At 38.6% G+C, this 17,385-nt stretch overlaps 1 protein-coding gene across 22 annotated transcripts in view; it reads right to left on the bottom strand.

Moving 5' to 3' along the window:
• Nucleotides 1-17,385, bottom strand: part of ADGRL3 (adhesion G protein-coupled receptor L3) — a 590,718-nt gene that overhangs the window by 137,748 nt on the left and 435,585 nt on the right. The gene's annotated exons all lie outside the window — the stretch shown is intronic.

Here is a 17,385-nt window from a genome sequence, read left to right as displayed (position 1 = left end):
AAAAAAACAGCAGTAGGTACACTCACACATAGAGATAAGGCACCACGTTTCTCTTTGCTTCATCCAAAAGAATCATCTTTCTAGTTACAATTTATATATTTCCTGTGGTTAGCTCAATACTCCAGGTTACAAGAAAAGACAGTTCTTCCAATAAGGTCTTCTTAAGGTTTCACTCAAACATAGAGAATTGCAAAACAGGAAAATACAACACCGGCAGTTTGAAAGTGATCATCCTTGAACCTGTTGATTATCAAATATGCATCTAATCTTGAAATAAAGTTGAATAAACAGCCAACACAGGCAATTTCCAGGCAGCACATAGGTGTTTAGAAACAGGACTCACATTATTGACACATTGGCAGAGGGACAGGGAAAGACTGGAGAAATATCCATTACAGCTGCAGTGTTTTCTTCTGGCTGGTGTTTTCATAGTAACTAAGTAACAACTGTTAAAAATTCAGCTTCATAATGAAACACCTTGGCTGCCAATTAACACCAGCTTCAAAAACTAATTTGCCTTTTGATAAAAATTGTTTTTCTTGATATTTTTCCCAGCTATTCCAAGTTCTGGCAAAAAACCAACATCACTGGACTTTTATGTAAAATAGTTCTACTTGCAACTTGAGTATTTTGCATCATTTTAAAAAAAAAAACACTCTCGAGTTTAATGACTGGTCATTTTCACATAGTATGTTTAGCTCTGTCACTTGTTCTGGGTTTAAAGCATGACCTAGAAGCCAGACAAAAGTATTTCTGGATCACAACAATCTGATCTGCTTTTCAGGAAGTTCTCTATGGGATGATGCCAACAGGATATGGCAAAAAAAGGAGGTGCCAGATAGAAATCAAACAAAAAAATGTTTAGATATTTTCTGATGCCAAACAGAGGACACTGACCTCTTGAGTGTAAGGAAGTATTCTTTCTGGGATTAGATGATCCTCTGAATTCATTAGAAATGCTCTGAACCCCATATGAAACAGAAATTATGCCTGTGCTTTATGGAGCAGCCATTTTAACGTTAGTGAATAATCTTACATTGATTAATTTAAACCATACCTCAGGGAAAAATTTTTGGGAATAATGCAAAGTTTCTGTTCTGCTCTTCATTGCTTTTAATGTTTTAAATTTTAAAAAGGCAAAAGGAGGAAAGAAAGAAAAGAAAAATGAAAAAGCAGCAACTATGGTCAACTCTGGGAATGTTCTAAATAGAAAACTGTTTACAACAGACTGCTTTAGCTAAAATACTGTCTTTAAACTGACAGCAAATAAATCAAACACACCCCATTATCTTAGTTTTGCAACTGAAAATGTATAAGGTGCAATATTTTTTCATAGTTATACATTTTGTATACATTTCAACAATTGCATTTTCCCAAATAAAATATAGTCTTGAGAGAAGTTTTCTATTAAAGGCCAAAGGGGGGACCCTGGGAAGATGGCGGAAGAGTAAGATGTGGAGATCACCTTCCTCCCCACAGATACATCAGAAATTCATCTACACGTGGAACAACTCCTACAGAACACCTACTGAACGCTGACAGAAGACCTCAGGCCCCCCAAAAGGCAAGAAACTCCCCACATACCTGGATAGGGCAAAAGAAAAAAGAATAAACAGAGACAAAAGGATAGGGACGGGACCTGCACCAGTGGGAGGGAGCCGTGAAGGAGGAAAGGTTTCCACACACTACAAGCCCCTTTGCGGGCGGAGACTGCAGGTGGCGGAGGGGGAAAGCTTCGGAGTAGCGGAGGAGAGCACAGCAACAGGGGTGTGGTGGGCAAAGCGGAGAGATTCCGGCCCAGAGGATCGGTGCCCTCAGCACACACCAGCCCGAGAGGCTTGTCTGCTCGGCCGCCGGGGCGGGCGGGGCTGGGAGCTGAGGCTCGGGTATCGGCTTTCAGTCGGAGCGCAGGGAGAGGACTGGGGCTGGCGGCAGGAAGAGAGCCTGAGGGGGTTAGTGCACCACGGCTAGCCCGGAGGGAGTCCGGGGAAAGGGTCTGGAGCTGCCGAAGAGGCAAAAGGCTTTTTCTTCCCTTTTGTTTCCTGGTGCGCGAGGAGAGGGCATTAAGAGGGCTGCCTGGGGAAGCGCCGGAGACGGGCGCGAGCCGCGGCTAAAGGCGCGGAACCCGGAGACGGGCGTGGGACGCTGGGGCTGCTGCTGCTGCCGCTGCCGCGGGGCCTGTGTGCGAGCGCGGGTCACTATCCGCCCCGCCCTCCGGGGGGCCTGTGCACCCCGCCACTGCCGGGGTCCCGGAACCCGGGGACGGCTTTCCCGGGAAAGCGCACGGAGCGCCTCGGGCTGGTGCAACGTCACGCCGGCCTCTGCCGCCGCAGGCCCGCCCCACTCTGCGCGCCCCTCCCTCCCCTCTGCCTGAGTGAGCCAGAACCCCCGAATCAGCGGCTCCTTTAAACCCGTCCTGTCTGAGCGAAGAACGGATGCCCTCCGGCGACCTACGCACAGAGGCGGGGCCAGGTCCAAGGCTGAGAACCAGCAGCTGTGAGAGCAGAGAAGAGACAGGGAAATCTCTCTGTGCAGCCTCGGAGGCAGCGGATTAAAGCTCCACGGTCCACTTGATGTGCCCTGCGTCTGTGGAGTGCATGAATGGACAGCGAATCATCCCAAATTGAGGAAGTGGACTTTGAGGACAAGATTTAAGACTTTCCCCCCTTTTCCTCTTTTTACAACGAATTATCCCAAATTAAGGAGGTGAACTTAGCAAGATTTCAGACTTCTCACCCTTTTCCTCTTTTTACAACGAAGTAACCCAAATTGAGGAGGTGGACTTGGAGAGCAAGATTTTTGATTTTTCCCCCTGCTCTCTTTTTGTGAATGTGTATGTGTGTTCTTCTGTGTAAGATTCTCTCTGTATAGCTTTGCTTCCACCATATGTCCCAGGGTTCTATCGGTCCGTTTTTTTTTTTTTTCCAATAATTACTTTTAAATTTTAATAACGCTACTATATTTCATACTTTATTCTATTTTACTTTACCTGCTCTTTCTTTTTTTCCTACCTTCCCTTCCTCCCTCCCTCCCTACCTCCTGTCTTTCTTTCCTTCCTCCCTCCGTCCCTCCCTGCTTCCTTTCACTCTTTTTCTTTCCTTCCTCCCTCCCTCCCTCCCTCCCTCCTGTCTTTCTTTCCTTCCTCCCTCCCTCTCACCCCTTTTCCTTTCACTTTCTTTTTCTTTCCTTCCTCCCTCCCTCCCTCCCTGCTTCCTTTCACTCTCTTTTTCTTTCCTTCCTCCCTCCCTCCCTCCCTCCTGCCTTTCTTTCCTTCCTTTCTCCCTCCCACCCCTCTTCCTTTCACTTTCTTTTTCTTTCCTTCCTCCCTCCTTTCTTTCTTTCCTCCCTCCCTCCCTTCTTCCATTCACTCTTCCTTTTTCTTTCATTCCTCCCTCTCTCCCTCCTTTCTTTCTTTCCATCCTTCATCCCTCCCTCCCTCCTTTCTTCCTTTCCATCCTTCATCCTTCCCTCCCTCCTTTCTTCCTTTCTTCCTTCCTTTCTTTCCTTCTTCCTTTCTTTCTCTCTCTCTTTCTTTCTTCTACTAATTCTTTCTTTCTACTTTTTCTCCCTTTTATTCTGAGCCAGGTAGATGAAAGGCTTTTGGTGCTGCAGCCAGGAGTCAGTGCTGTGCCTCTGAAGTGAGAGAGCCAACTTCAGGACACAGGTCCACAAGAGACCTCCCAGCTCCACATAATATCAAGCAGCGAAAATCTCCCAGAGATCTCCATCTCAACACCAGCACCCAGCTTCAGTCAACGACCAGCAAACTACAGTGCTGGTCACCCTATGCCAAGCAACTAGCAAGGCAGGAACACAACCCCACCCATTAACAGAGAGGCTGCCTAAAAACATAATAAGGCCACAGGCACCCCAAAACACACCACCAGACGTGGACCTGTCCACCAGAAAGACAAGATCGAGCCTCAACCACCAGAACACAGGCTCTAGTCCCCCCCACCAGGAAGCCTACACAACCTACTGAAACAACCTTGGCCACTGGAGACAGACACCAAAAACAACGGGAACTACGAATCTGCAGCCTGCAAAAAAGGAGACCCCAAACACAGTAACATAAGCAAAATGAGAAGACAGAAAAACACACAGCAGGTGAAGGAGCAAGATAAAAACCTACCAGACCTAACAAATGAAGAGGTAATAGGCAGTCTGCCTGAAAAAGAATTCAGAATAATGATAGTAAAGATGATCCAAGATTCTATTTCTAAGATCCAAAATCTTGGAAATAGAATAGACAAAATGCAAGAAACAGTTAACAAGGACCTAGAAGAACTAAAGATGAATCAAGCATTGATTAAAAACACAATAAATGAAATGAAAAATACTCTAGATGGGATCAATAGCAGAATAACTGAGGCAGAAGAACAGATAAGTGAGGTGGAAGATAAAATAGTGGAAATAACTGATGCAGAGCAAAATAAAAGAGAATGAAAAGGACAGAGGACAGTCTCAGAGGCCTCTGGGACAACATTAAACACACCAACATTCGAATTATAGGGGTTCCAGAAGAAGAAGAGAAAAAGAAGGGACTGAGAAAATATTTGAAGAGATTATAGTTGAAAACTTCCCTAATATGGGAAAGGAAATAGTTAATCAAGTCCAGGAGGCACAGAGAGTCCCATACAGAATAAATCCAAGGAGAAATATGCCAAGACACATATTAATCAAACTGTCAAAAATTAAACACAAAGAAATCATATTAAAAGCAGCAAGGGAAAAAAACCAAATAACACACAAGGGAATCTCCATCAGGTTAACAGCAGATCTCTCAGCAGAAACTCTACAAGCCAGAAGGGAGTGGCAGGACATAATTAAAGTGATGAAGGAGAGAAACCTGCAACCAAGATTACTCTACTCAGCAAGGATCTCATTCAGATTTGATGGAGAAATTAAAACGTTTACAGACAAGCAAAAGCTGAGAGAGTTCAGCACCACCAAACCAGCTTTACAACAAATGCTAAAGGAACTTCTCTAGGCAAGAAACACAACAGAAGGAATATACCTACAATAACAAACCCAAAGAAATGAAGGAAATGGGAATAGGAACATACATATCAATAATTACCTTAAATGTAAATGGATTAATGCTCCCACCAAAAGACACAGATTGGCTGAATGGATACAAAAACAAGACCCATATATATGCTGTCTACAAGAGACCCACTTCAGACCTAGAGACACATACAGATTGAAAGTAAGGGGATGGAAAAAGATATTCTATGCAAATGGAAATCAAAAGAAAGCTGGAGTAGCAATTCTTATATCAGACAAAATAGACTTTAAAATAAAGACTATTAGAAGAGACAAACAAGGACACTACATAATGATCAAGGGATCGATCGAAGAAGAAGATATAACAATTGTAAATATTTATGCACCCAACATAGGAGCACCTCAATACATAAGGCAAATACTAACAGCCATGAAAGGGGAAATCAACAGTAACACAATCATAGTAGGGGACTTTAACACCCCACTTTCACCAATGGACAGATCATCCAAAATGAAAATAAATAAGGAAACACAAGCTTTAAATGATACATTAAACAAGATGGACTTAGTTGATATTTATAGGACATTCCATCCAAAAACAACAGAATACACATTTTTCTCAAGTGCTCATGGAACATTCTCCAGGATAGATCATATCTTGGGTCACAAATCAAGCCTTGGTAAATTTAAGAAAATTGAAATTGTATCAAGTATCTTTTCCGACCACAATGCTATGAGACTAGACATCAATTACAGGAAAAGATCTGTAAAAAATACAAACACATGGTGGCTAAACAATACACTACTCAATAACGAAGTGATCACTGAAGAAATCAAAGAGGAAATTAAAAAATACCTAAAAACAAATGACAATGGAGACACGACGACCCAAAACCTATGGGACGCAGCAAAAGCAGTTCTAAGGGGGAAGTTTATAGCAATACAATCCCACCTTAAGAAACAGGAAAAATCTGGAACAAACAACCTTACCCCGCACCTAAAGCAATTAGAGAAAGAAGAACAAAAAAACCCTAAAGCTAGCAGAAGGAAAGAAATCATAAAGATCAGATCAGAAATAAATGAAAAAGAAATGAAGGAAACGATAGCAAAGATCAATAAAACTAAAAGCTGGTTCTTTGAGAAGATAAACAAAATAGACAAACCATAAGCCAGACTCATCAAGAAAAAAAAGAAGACTCAAATCAATAGAATTAGAAATGAAAAAGAAGAAGTAACAACTGACACTGCAGAAATACAAAAGATCATGAGAGATTACTACAAGCAACTCTATGCCAATAAAATGGACAACCTGGAAGAAGTGGACAAATTCTTAGAAATGCACAACCTGCCAAGACTGAATCAGGAAGAAATAGAAAATATGAAAAGACCAATCACATGCACTGAAATTGAAACTGTGATTAAAAATCTTCCAACAAACAAAAAGCAAGGACCAGATGGCTTCACAGGGGAACTCTATCAAACATTTAGAGAAGAGCTAACACCCATCCTTCTCAAACTCTTCCAAACAATTTCAGAGGAAGGAACACTCCCAAACTCATTCTATGAGGCATGATCAGCTTGATACCAAAACCAGACAAGGATGACACAAAGAAAGAAAACTACAGGCCAATATCACTGATGAACATAGATGCAAAAATCCTCAACAAAATACTAGCAAACAGAATCCAACAGCACATTAAAAGGATCATACACCATGATCAAGTGGGGTTTATTCCAGGAATGCAAGGATTCTTCAATATACGAAAATCAATCAATGTGATACACCACATTAACAAGTTGAAGGAGAAAAACCATATGGTCATCTCAATAGATGCAGAGAAAGCTTCTGACAAAATTCAACACCCATTTATGATAAAAAACCCTGCAGAAAGTAGGCATAGAGGGAACTTTCCTCAACATAATAAAGGCCATATATGACAAACCCACAGCCAACATTGTCCTCAATGGTGAAAAACTGAAAACATTTCCACTAAGATCAGGAACAAGACAAGGCTGCCCACTCTCACCACTCTTATTCAACATAGTTTTGGAAGTTTTAGCCACAGCAATCAGGGAAGAAAAGGAAATAAAAGGAATCCAAATTGGAAAAGAAGAAGTAAAGCTGTCACTGTTTGCAGATGACATGATACTATACATAGAGAATCCTAAAGATGCTACCAGAAAACTACTAGAGCTAATCAATGAATTTGGTAAAGTAGCAGGATACAAAATTAATGCACAGAAATCTCTGGCATTCCTGTACACTAATGATGAAAAATCTGAAAATGAAATCAAGAAAACACTCCCATTTACCATTGCAACAAAAAGAATAAAATATCTAGGAATAAACCTACATAAGGAGACAAACGACCTGTATGCAGAAAATTATAAGACACTGATGAAAGAAATTAAAGATGATACAAGTAGATGGAGAGATATACCATGCTCCTGGATTGGAAGAATCAATATTGTGAAAATGACTCTACTACCCAAAGCAATCTACAGATTCAATGCAATCCCTATCAAACTACCACTGGCATTTTTCACAGAACTAGAACAAAAAATTTCAAAATTTGTTTGGAGAAACAAAAGACCCCGAATAGCCAAAGCAATCTTGAGAACGAAAAACGGAGCTGGAGGAATCAGGCTCCCTGACTTCAGACTATACTACAAAGCTACAGTAATCAAGACAATGTGGTACTGGCACAAAAACAGAAAGATAGATCAATGGAACAGGATAGATAGCCCAGAGATAAACCCACGTACATATGGTCAACTTATCTTTGAAAAAGGAGGCAGGAATGTACAGTGGAGAAAGGACAGCCTCTTTAATAAGTGGTGCTGGGAAAACTGGACAGGGACATGTAAAAGTATGAGATTAGATCATTCCCTAACACCATACACAAAAATAAGCTCAAAATGGATTAAAGACCTAAATGTAAGGCCAGACACTATCAAACTCTTAGAGGAAAACATAGGCAGAATACTCTATGACATTAATTACAGCAAGATCCTTTTGGATCCACCTCCTAGAGAAATGGAAATAAAAACAAAGATAAACTAATGGGACCTAATGAAACTTCAAAGCTTTTGCACAGCAAAGGAAACCATAAAGAAGACCAAAAGACAACCATCAGAATCGGAAAAAAATATTTGCAAATGAAGCAACTGACAAAGGATTAATCTCCAAAATTTATAAACAGCTCATGCAGCTCAATAGCAAAAAAACAAACAACCCAATCCAAAAATGGGCAGAAGACTTAAATAGGCATTTCTCCAAAGAAGATATACAGACTGCCAACAAACATGAAAGAATGCTCAACATCATTAATCATTAGAGAAATGCAAATCAAAACTACAATGAGATATCATCTCACACCAGTCAGAATGGCCATCATCAAGAAATCTAGAAACAATAAATGCTGGAGAGGGTGTGGAGAAAAGTGAACACTCTTGCACTGCTGGTGGGAATGTGAATTGGTACAGCCACTATGGAGAACAGTATGGAGGTTCCTTAAAAAACTAAAAATAGAACTACCATATGATCCAGCAATCCCACTACTAGGCATATACCCTGAGAAAACCATAATTCAGAAAGAGACATGTACCAAAATGTTCATTGCAGCTCTATTCACAATAGCCCAGAGCTGGAAACAACCTAAGTGTCCATCATCAGATGAATGGATAAGGAAGATGTGGCACATATATACAATGGAATATTACTCAGCCATAAAAAGAAATGAAACTGAGCTATTTGTAATGAGGTGGATAGACCTAGAGTCTGTCATACAGAGTGAAGTAAGTCAGAAAGAGAAAGACAAATACCGTATGCTAACACATATATATGGAATTAAAAAAAAATGTCATGAAGAACCTAGGGGTAAAATGGGAATAAAGACACAGACCTACTTGAGAATGGACCTGAGGATATGGGGAGGGGGAAGGGTAAGCTGTGACAAAGCGAAAGAGAGGCATGGACATATATACACTACCAACCGTAAGGTAGATAGATAGTGGGAAGCAGCCGCAGAGCACAGGGAGATCAGCTCGGTGCTTTGTGACCGCCTGGAGGGGTGGGATGGGGACGGTGGGAGGGAGGGAGATGCATGAGGGAAGGGATGTGGGAACAGATGTATATGTATGACTGATTCACTTTGTTATAAAGCAGAAACTAATAAAAAATAAAATGAAAAAAATAAATAAATAAATAAATAAAAATAAAGGCCAAAGGATTTCCAAGTTCATCGCAGAAACGACAGACTTAAAATATGGCCCTAAAACCTGGGTGGGTTAAGACACAAATCTAATATTTATTTATTCTTAAAACAGCACCTGTTATGATTGCCCAAGTATAACTGAAAGGAAATGTCAACACAAGAATTGAGAAAGAGAATTCTGTAGTGCTAAAATTAGTGTAGGATTTAGGACTACATCTGCTGAGTTTGTAACTGGCCTCTGCCACTTTACTAGTTGTGTGCTGTTGGGCAAGTTATTTCACTTCTCTGGATTCACCTGTAAGTTGGAGATGATAATAAAATCATTTCATAAGGTTGCCTGGCTCATAATAAGTGTTTAGTTGAAATCTTTACTTTCATTTGATATCAAAGTCCAGTGTGTGAAAAAAGAGGTCTTCACTGAATAAAGCACAAGTCATATGCGATAACTGCAAAATATTCACACTGAAGTGAGATCTGGAAGGAATACCTCTTCTACAATGCGATCTTCATAAACAGACCTGTTACACAACTTTACTACTGAGGAACGGGAGGAACATGTGTATTAAATAGTTCATAAAGTGTGTTCCAGAGGCTTGAACTAACTGACCCATTTTCTGCTAGTGAGACAGCACAATTAAGTCAATCTTAATAGCTTTATAATTGATACAATTTGTGTAAGCTTTCCAAAGGTTGCTGATGTGTCCCTGTTACCAGTTTAATGAAGGCCAATTAAATAGTCACAACTCTTCGATGGGAAAAGAATATATTTCGTTTTCCCTATATATTTTGCATTTATATATTTACCCATAAATGATGACATCTGGTAATTAAGTTTTCCGTATTTTTTTTTTCTTTTTTGGTCAAACTACTTATTTCCATTGCTTTCATTAGCTCAACAATATTTCTTTTAAAAAACAGGTTGATTTTCATTGTATTTGGTTACAAAGAAATGAGCTTGACTACACTTAGAACCAAAGTTGAACAGGAAATATACAATGAATTTGATTAAAGTGAGGTGCTGTGGCATTACTTTAATGTCCAACAGCTCTCATTAATTTCTATTTTCTGTTATAATTCTTTTTCTGACCTAAAATTTACATTCTAAAGTTGGACGGAAATAAGATTGGTTCTGAATTTATCTTAAAAAAATTTATATTCTCACCACAATGCCTTGATCCAGAAGGAAAAAACAAACAAACAAACAAAAAACACCTAATGGTTTTGACATGTATAGACTGAAATAATCTAAATTTTGAGAAGTTAATTTAGTCAACAATATCTTTGCCAGAAACTAAATGTTAATTCACTCCATTATCGTTTTTAAAACACTAGAAACTGAATAGGAGATGGACATGGGAAATTTACATTCTGGTTCTGCCACTAAATTTGTGTGCCTTTGAACAAATTGATGTTTTCTAACCAATCAACAACGTGTGAACTACAAAAGAAAATAAAACTCATTGTGTTTCAATTCGAGGGTGGTTAGGGGCATTCTACTATTAGATATTACTCTTCTCGTTTTACAGTTTATGGACTAGACTCTAAAGTCACTTTTTTTTAAAGTCTTTATTGAATTTGTTACAATATTGCTTCTGTTTTATGTTTTGGTTTTTTGGCCACGAGGCATGTGGGATTTTAGCTCCCTAGCCAAGGGATCGAACCTGCTCCCCCTGCATTGGAAGGAGAAGTCTTAACCACTGGACCGCCAGGGAAGCCCCCAAAGTCACTTTTGACTTTATAAAAATCAAATATAAATTAGGAAGTGTGAAAAGTCACTTAGATTCATACCAAGATCATGTACATAACATACCCTTCTGGACATATATTTGCATTACACAATATTATTGAACCTCTTATCATTAAATTCAGATATTAAGCAAATTCATTTGACTAATTTTACTCAGAGCATATAATTGTAGTATGTTTGTTAAAAGATGTTATAAACTGTATAATCAAACTTTTTTGCAGAAAAACAGCTATATATCCTTCCAATAACAACTTTTGTCATTTTTCCAGGAGAATGTGCTTGTGAAATAGTCTAGGATTCCTTGACAAGAATACATAAAAGGGGGCTTCCCTGGTGGCTCAGTGGTTGAGAGTCCGCCTGCCTATGCAGGGAACACAGGTTCGTGCCCCGGTCCGGGAAGATCCCACATGCTGTGGAGCGGCTGGGCCCGTGAGCCATGGCCGCTGGGCCTGCGCATCCAGAACCTGTGCTCCGCAACGGGAGAGGCCACAACAGTGAGAGGCCCGTGTACCGCAAAAAAAAAAAAGTATACATAAAAGGATCCATGGTCGAAGTAAGTCAGAAAGAAAAAAACAAACACCGTATGCTAACACATATATATGGAATCTAAAAAAAAATAAAATAAAAATGGTTCTGAAGAACCTAGGAGCAGGACAGGAATAAAGACGCAGATGTAGAGAATGGACTTGAGGACACAGGGAGGGGGAAGTGTAAGCTGGGACGAACTGAGAAAGTGTCATGGAAATATATACACTACCAAATGTAAAATAGATAGCTAGTGGGAAGCAGCCGCATAGCACAGGGAGATCAACTCTGTGCTTTGTGACCACCTTGAGGGGTGGGATAGGGAGGGTGGGAGGGAGGGAGACACAAGAGGGAAGAGATACGGGGATATATGTATATGTATAGCTGATTCACTTTGTTATACAGCAGAAACTAACACACCATTGTAAAGCAATTATGCTCCAATAAAAGTGTTAAAAAAACAAACAAAAAAAGGATCCATGGTGAAAAACATATCAATGGCACTTCTTACCGAGGTGAGCTGTAAATCTTAAACTAGGTAAGCAGAACAACCTGGGAAACTTAGTTACCCTTCTTCCTTTGCTTGAAATCACTAGAATAAAGATCCAAATAGAATGAATGTCTTGTGAAAAGGTATACAACTATACCACCATGGTATTTTTCTGAAGACAAGTTTTTTTTTTTGTTGTTGTTGTTGTTTTTTTTTTTTTTTTTTTTTGTGGTACACGGGCTTCTCACTGCTGTGGCTTCTCCCGTTGCGGAGCACAGGCTCCGGACGCACAGGCTTAGCAGCCATGGCTCACAGGCCTAGCCGCTCCATGGCAAGTGGGATCTTCCCGGACCGGGGTGCGAACCCATGTCCTCTGCATCAGCAGGTGGACTCTCAACCACTGCGCCACCAGGGAAGCCATGAAGACAAGCTTTTTGATCATGATCTCATTCAGGTTTTAACTCAGGTATCAACTGCTCAACGAGCTCTTCCACTATCAGCATATCTAGGCAGAGTCTACCGCCCTTAAATCCAAGATCTGTTTTGTTTTCTTTGTATCATGTATCATTATCTAAGATATGTCAGATATTTATTTACCTTCAGGATTCTCTCACTCAAGATCTCTCACTCAAGAAAAGGCAAGCTTCATGAGGGTGGTGACTGTGTCATTTGTAAGTGCCTAAAACTCTGCCTGGCACATAATAAGTGTTCAATAACTCTTCGCTGAATGATTGCCATCCAGTGAAGATTCACACGTGAGTTTTCTCCTTTTTCACACCGGCAGAAAACAAATCTCTGATTTTATAAGAGCAAAGATTATCTAAGCACAAATGAAAAAACCTATTAGCTAGCCAATGTTATCTGAATCATTATCATTTCAGAGACTCAATGTCACAATGGGCTCCCATTTTAGTACTTATTCACCTCTAATAGAATTATCCATATTTGTGTCTGGCATTCTCACTAGATTATGATGTCCTCAGGGGATACATCATGTTCATTTGTATTTTTCCAGGGTAAATTTTAGTGTCTTGAGACATTTTGGGCATTCAATAAATGTCCATTAAACAAAAATAACCTACTTTTAATATCAAATCATTAATAAAATAGGGAAACTGAAAACATCTTCTTTTAGTTCTATAACTTTTTGTTGTGTCTCCCAAGAAGTCTTCTGAGTGCTCAGATATCAGCATGGTTTGGAAGGAAGGGAGGGTGAATTACAGGGAATTAAGGAGAAAAGCAGAAGCACAGGTTATTGTAGTGAATGCAGATCACTAAGCATAATGACAATATATTCTATAAAAAGCTTTCCACAATGTTTTATTTATTTATTTGGAGTTTTTTTTGGCTGAGCCACGTGGCCTGTGGGATCTTAGTTCCCTGACCATGGATTGAACCCACGCCCTCACAGTGAAAGCTCAGAGTCCTAACCACTGGACCACCAGGGAATTCCCCAAAATGTTTTAAAATGTACCAAAGGTCACTTTCAATGCAACTCAATGAGGTTTTATTAAGTATGTATGATATGCAAAGAACTAGGGAATTCACTATTGTGTGAAGTTAGGAAAAATAAGGAAAACATGGAATCTGTTCTCAATTTGCCTATACTCCAAAGCAGAAGGTAAGCACGTCACATGGGACAAAAAGTAATGAATTCTTGCTGAGGAGGATCAAGAAAAGATCCCAGAGGTGTTTGGTTTGGTTTTGAGTGGGGCACTAAAAGATTAATAAACTTTCTTTAACTATGATGAGGAAATTTGAAGCTAAGGAACATAACAAGCAAGTTGATGATTTAAAAAAAAAAAAAAAAAAAAAAGAAGGTACCAAGACAAGAAATTTGTTGGGTTGAGGTGAGGAGCATGTATACTGTGTGGAAAGATAGTTTAAAAGATGAGTACAGTGAGAGAAATGGTAAGTAGAATTCAGATTTTAGAAGATCTTCAGTATGATAGAAGTTTGGGCTTTATTGTGTAGAAAATGTACAGCCATTAAAGATATTTAAGCAAAGGAGTTATAAGTTTAGATCTTAAGTTCTTCAGTTCATTTATTATATTTTTAAGTTCTCTTGTGTTAAAATGAAGCAAAGATTTATATGTATGCAGATTATCATCAGGCAGCCCATTAGAAAGTTAAGAGCAAATGTTTCCTACTAGTAGATAAATTTAAATTAATAAATTGCTGACATCCTTTTGAAAAAATGCCTAGTAACATGAAATTTTATTTTACTCTTTACTTCCACATCTTTGTATTTTGATGTGTTCTCCTGAATGCAATATTTCTTTACCAATATATATAGTAATCATGCTGAACACTGTTATTTTCTCTTACTATATTATATATATGGTTATGTTTAAATATATTTCATGTATAAATTTCAGGATATATAGAGAAAGAGAAATAAGTCTTCAGGGCTTCTCTACTCCCATTTCTTGCTTTCTCACTATATATATATATACATATATATATATATATATATATATATATATGTATATATATATATGTATATATATGTATATATATATGTATATATATATATATACATATATATATATACATATATACAGAGAGAGAGTTTATATTGATTTATAATTAAAAAAATAAAAAAACAACTTTTCTTTCATTCTTCATTTTTGACTGCTTGATATAAAGTTTATTAGTTGAGAATAAAATAAAATAGAGTAAAAGTTAACAATCATTCCTGAATAAGGCACATTGTACTCCAATTTATGTTTAGACATTGATTCGAATCGAAAATTTAAAGGTCAAATGTTAGAAGTCTTCAAAACCGTTTTAAACTTGCAGGTTTTTTATTAGAAGTCAAGATGAGTGACTGATAATTTACACATCTGATCAATAAACCTAAGGTTCTTTTTATAATCACTGTCATTTAATATTACTAAGCATATAAAAATCACTAATCTCTGAACTCCCTTTTACATTACAGTGAAGTGTTGGCATTAAGTCTTAAATTAGATTGCATAACACAACTGACCTTAATATAGTAATAAGAACCTTTAGTAGTAGAACAAGGTGAAACTAAAATTTCATAGAAATGACTCTGCCTCTTCAAGAAACCCCTTGTTATTTAAAAATGTATTATTTTTAGCAAACTGTAATTGTATTATTTTAAAAATCTTATTTAGAGTTAAATGATTGAACACTGTCAAATCTATGCTGTGTTACAGGAATTAAATGGAGCTATAAACTGGACTCAAACTTTTTGTTAACTCAACATTCATTCAACAAATATTAACTAAGTACCTTCCATTGGGATACTGCAAGAGGGACAGATATTCTCCCTTCCCTCAAAGTGATAACAATATAGTGAGGCCACTAAATAAAATATGACATGACAAGCATTATAATAGCAGAAACATGGGGTTCAAGCTTTGTATTAGGCTCCATGAAGTAGAATTTCAAGCTTAAGTACAACATTGACCAAACAGGCAAGGGGTAAACATGTGTTTATACATACAGAGGTGAAAGAGAACAGGCATCTCAGAGGAACTGAAGAAAAATTCCTTACAGTAGAGCAGAGTGAAAAGTGTTCAGTGACAAGATTAGTAAGTGAAGGCTAGTTTTCAAAGAGGCTTGCAAACCTTGTTAAGATGTTTGCAATTCCAAAAGGCACCAGGAAGTCACTGAAAAATTTAAGGTAGGGGAGTGATATAAAATACAATGGTTAATATTTACTGAGTGTGTTCCAGACTGTCATCTAAATGCTTTATATGCATCAGCTTCTTTAATTTTGAGAATAACCCAACAGGTAGAAGTAGTTATTATTCTCATCTTGCAGTGAGAAAATTGAGACTCAGAAGTTTTTCTTTTTTTTTTCTCTCTCTGTCATCCTTATGCAGGGGCCATGCTAATCTTCTCTGTATCGTTCCAATTTTAGTATATGTGCTGTCGAAGTGAGCACGAGACTCAGAGAAGTTAACTTGCTAAAGGCTAATTAGTTAACATAGGGCAGAACCAGGGTTCAAATCCATGCAATCTGGCTGTGGGAATGGAGAAAAATAGAGATTCCAAAAAAATTTAATGATTAATTTACAGTTGGAAAGGGAAATGAAGTGAAATTCACAGAATTTGGGGGTAGGCAATGAGGTAGCACTCACTTAAAATGGGAATAAAGGAAAAGGAGCAAATGTTTGATCTTTAAAAGGTAGAGGATGTAAGTACATGTTCGGGGAGAGTGTGCAAAACATGATGAATTCAAGTTTGTCTATTTTGAATGCAAAGTACTTGAATTGAATTAATTTAAAAGGTCTAGAGAAGACTTGTAGGGGAGAAAAGTAACCTTCCACTACCCTCTTAGGTTCAGTGATGAGACCTGAGAATTAAACTGACATAGAGTGACAGGAAAAAATCACACAAATTTTATTTAATACAAGGTATACTTCATAGGAAAAATAAAAACCTGAAGAAGTAGCTAGGACTGAGAGTTTACCTGCTTTTTTAACCAGAGAATGATAAATTTGTGATGAAGGGTAAACATAAAGGAAAAGGGATTAAGCTACTAGGGGCACTAAATTGTGGGAAAGCGACTAGGAAATACATGGGGGAAACAAGTGGAAAATAAGGGTTATTTTCATTTTTGTACATTTTTTTGCTCAGATCCATTTTGGCATTGATTCCCACTCTCTGGTGATAAGAATGTTCTTCTCTTCCTGGCACATGGAAATTTTATGATCTGCTTTTAGATAGAAAGAGGGGGATCAGAAAGCCCTTCTTCATCTGCTGTTTCTCAATTGCCTTCAGTTCAAAATAATCAATGTGCCAAAGTGACAGGTTTTGGGGTGGCATATTCTTAACCTCTTCAGTCTGCAGTTTACTAAGATATCTGCTCTTGGCATACAGGTTTAGGCATCATAAATTCAGGAAGCTCATTGAAGCCACTGAGATGTCTGACATTACCAGATAAACTGAGTACAAGGAGAAGAACTGATGACCTACAAACACTAATGATAAAGAAGAAAATGTAGAAAGAAGAGTCGACAACTGAGATGAAGAAAGAGTAAGTTGCCAGAAGGTTGTGATATCACAGAAGTCAAGGGAAGATTGTTTCCATCAATTTCAAAATGAACTCAATCATAAAAGTATCAAAAAAAAAGTCCTTCTTGGGCTTCCCTGGTGGCGCAGTGGTTGAGAGTCCGCCTGCCGATGCAGGGGACACGGGTTTGTGCCCTAGTCCAGGAAGCTCCCACATGCCGTGGAGCGGCTAGACCCATGAGCCATGGCTGCTGAGCCTGCGCGTCCGGAGCCTGTGCTCCGCAATGGGAGAGGCCACAACAGTGAGAGGCCCGTGTACCACAAAAATAAAAACAAAAAAGTCCTTCTTGAAATAAAAATAACTCTAGATTTTTTTCTGGGTAACTAGTAAAATGGTTGTAAAATAAAGA

The sequence above is a fragment of the Mesoplodon mirus genome (assembly GCF_964341445.2).
Source record: "Mesoplodon mirus genome assembly, chromosome: 2".
Classification (NCBI taxonomy): Eukaryota; Metazoa; Chordata; class Mammalia; order Artiodactyla; family Ziphiidae; genus Mesoplodon; species Mesoplodon mirus.
Note: the sequence above shows the minus strand (reverse complement) of the source record. Positions and strands in the feature narration are given on the sequence as shown.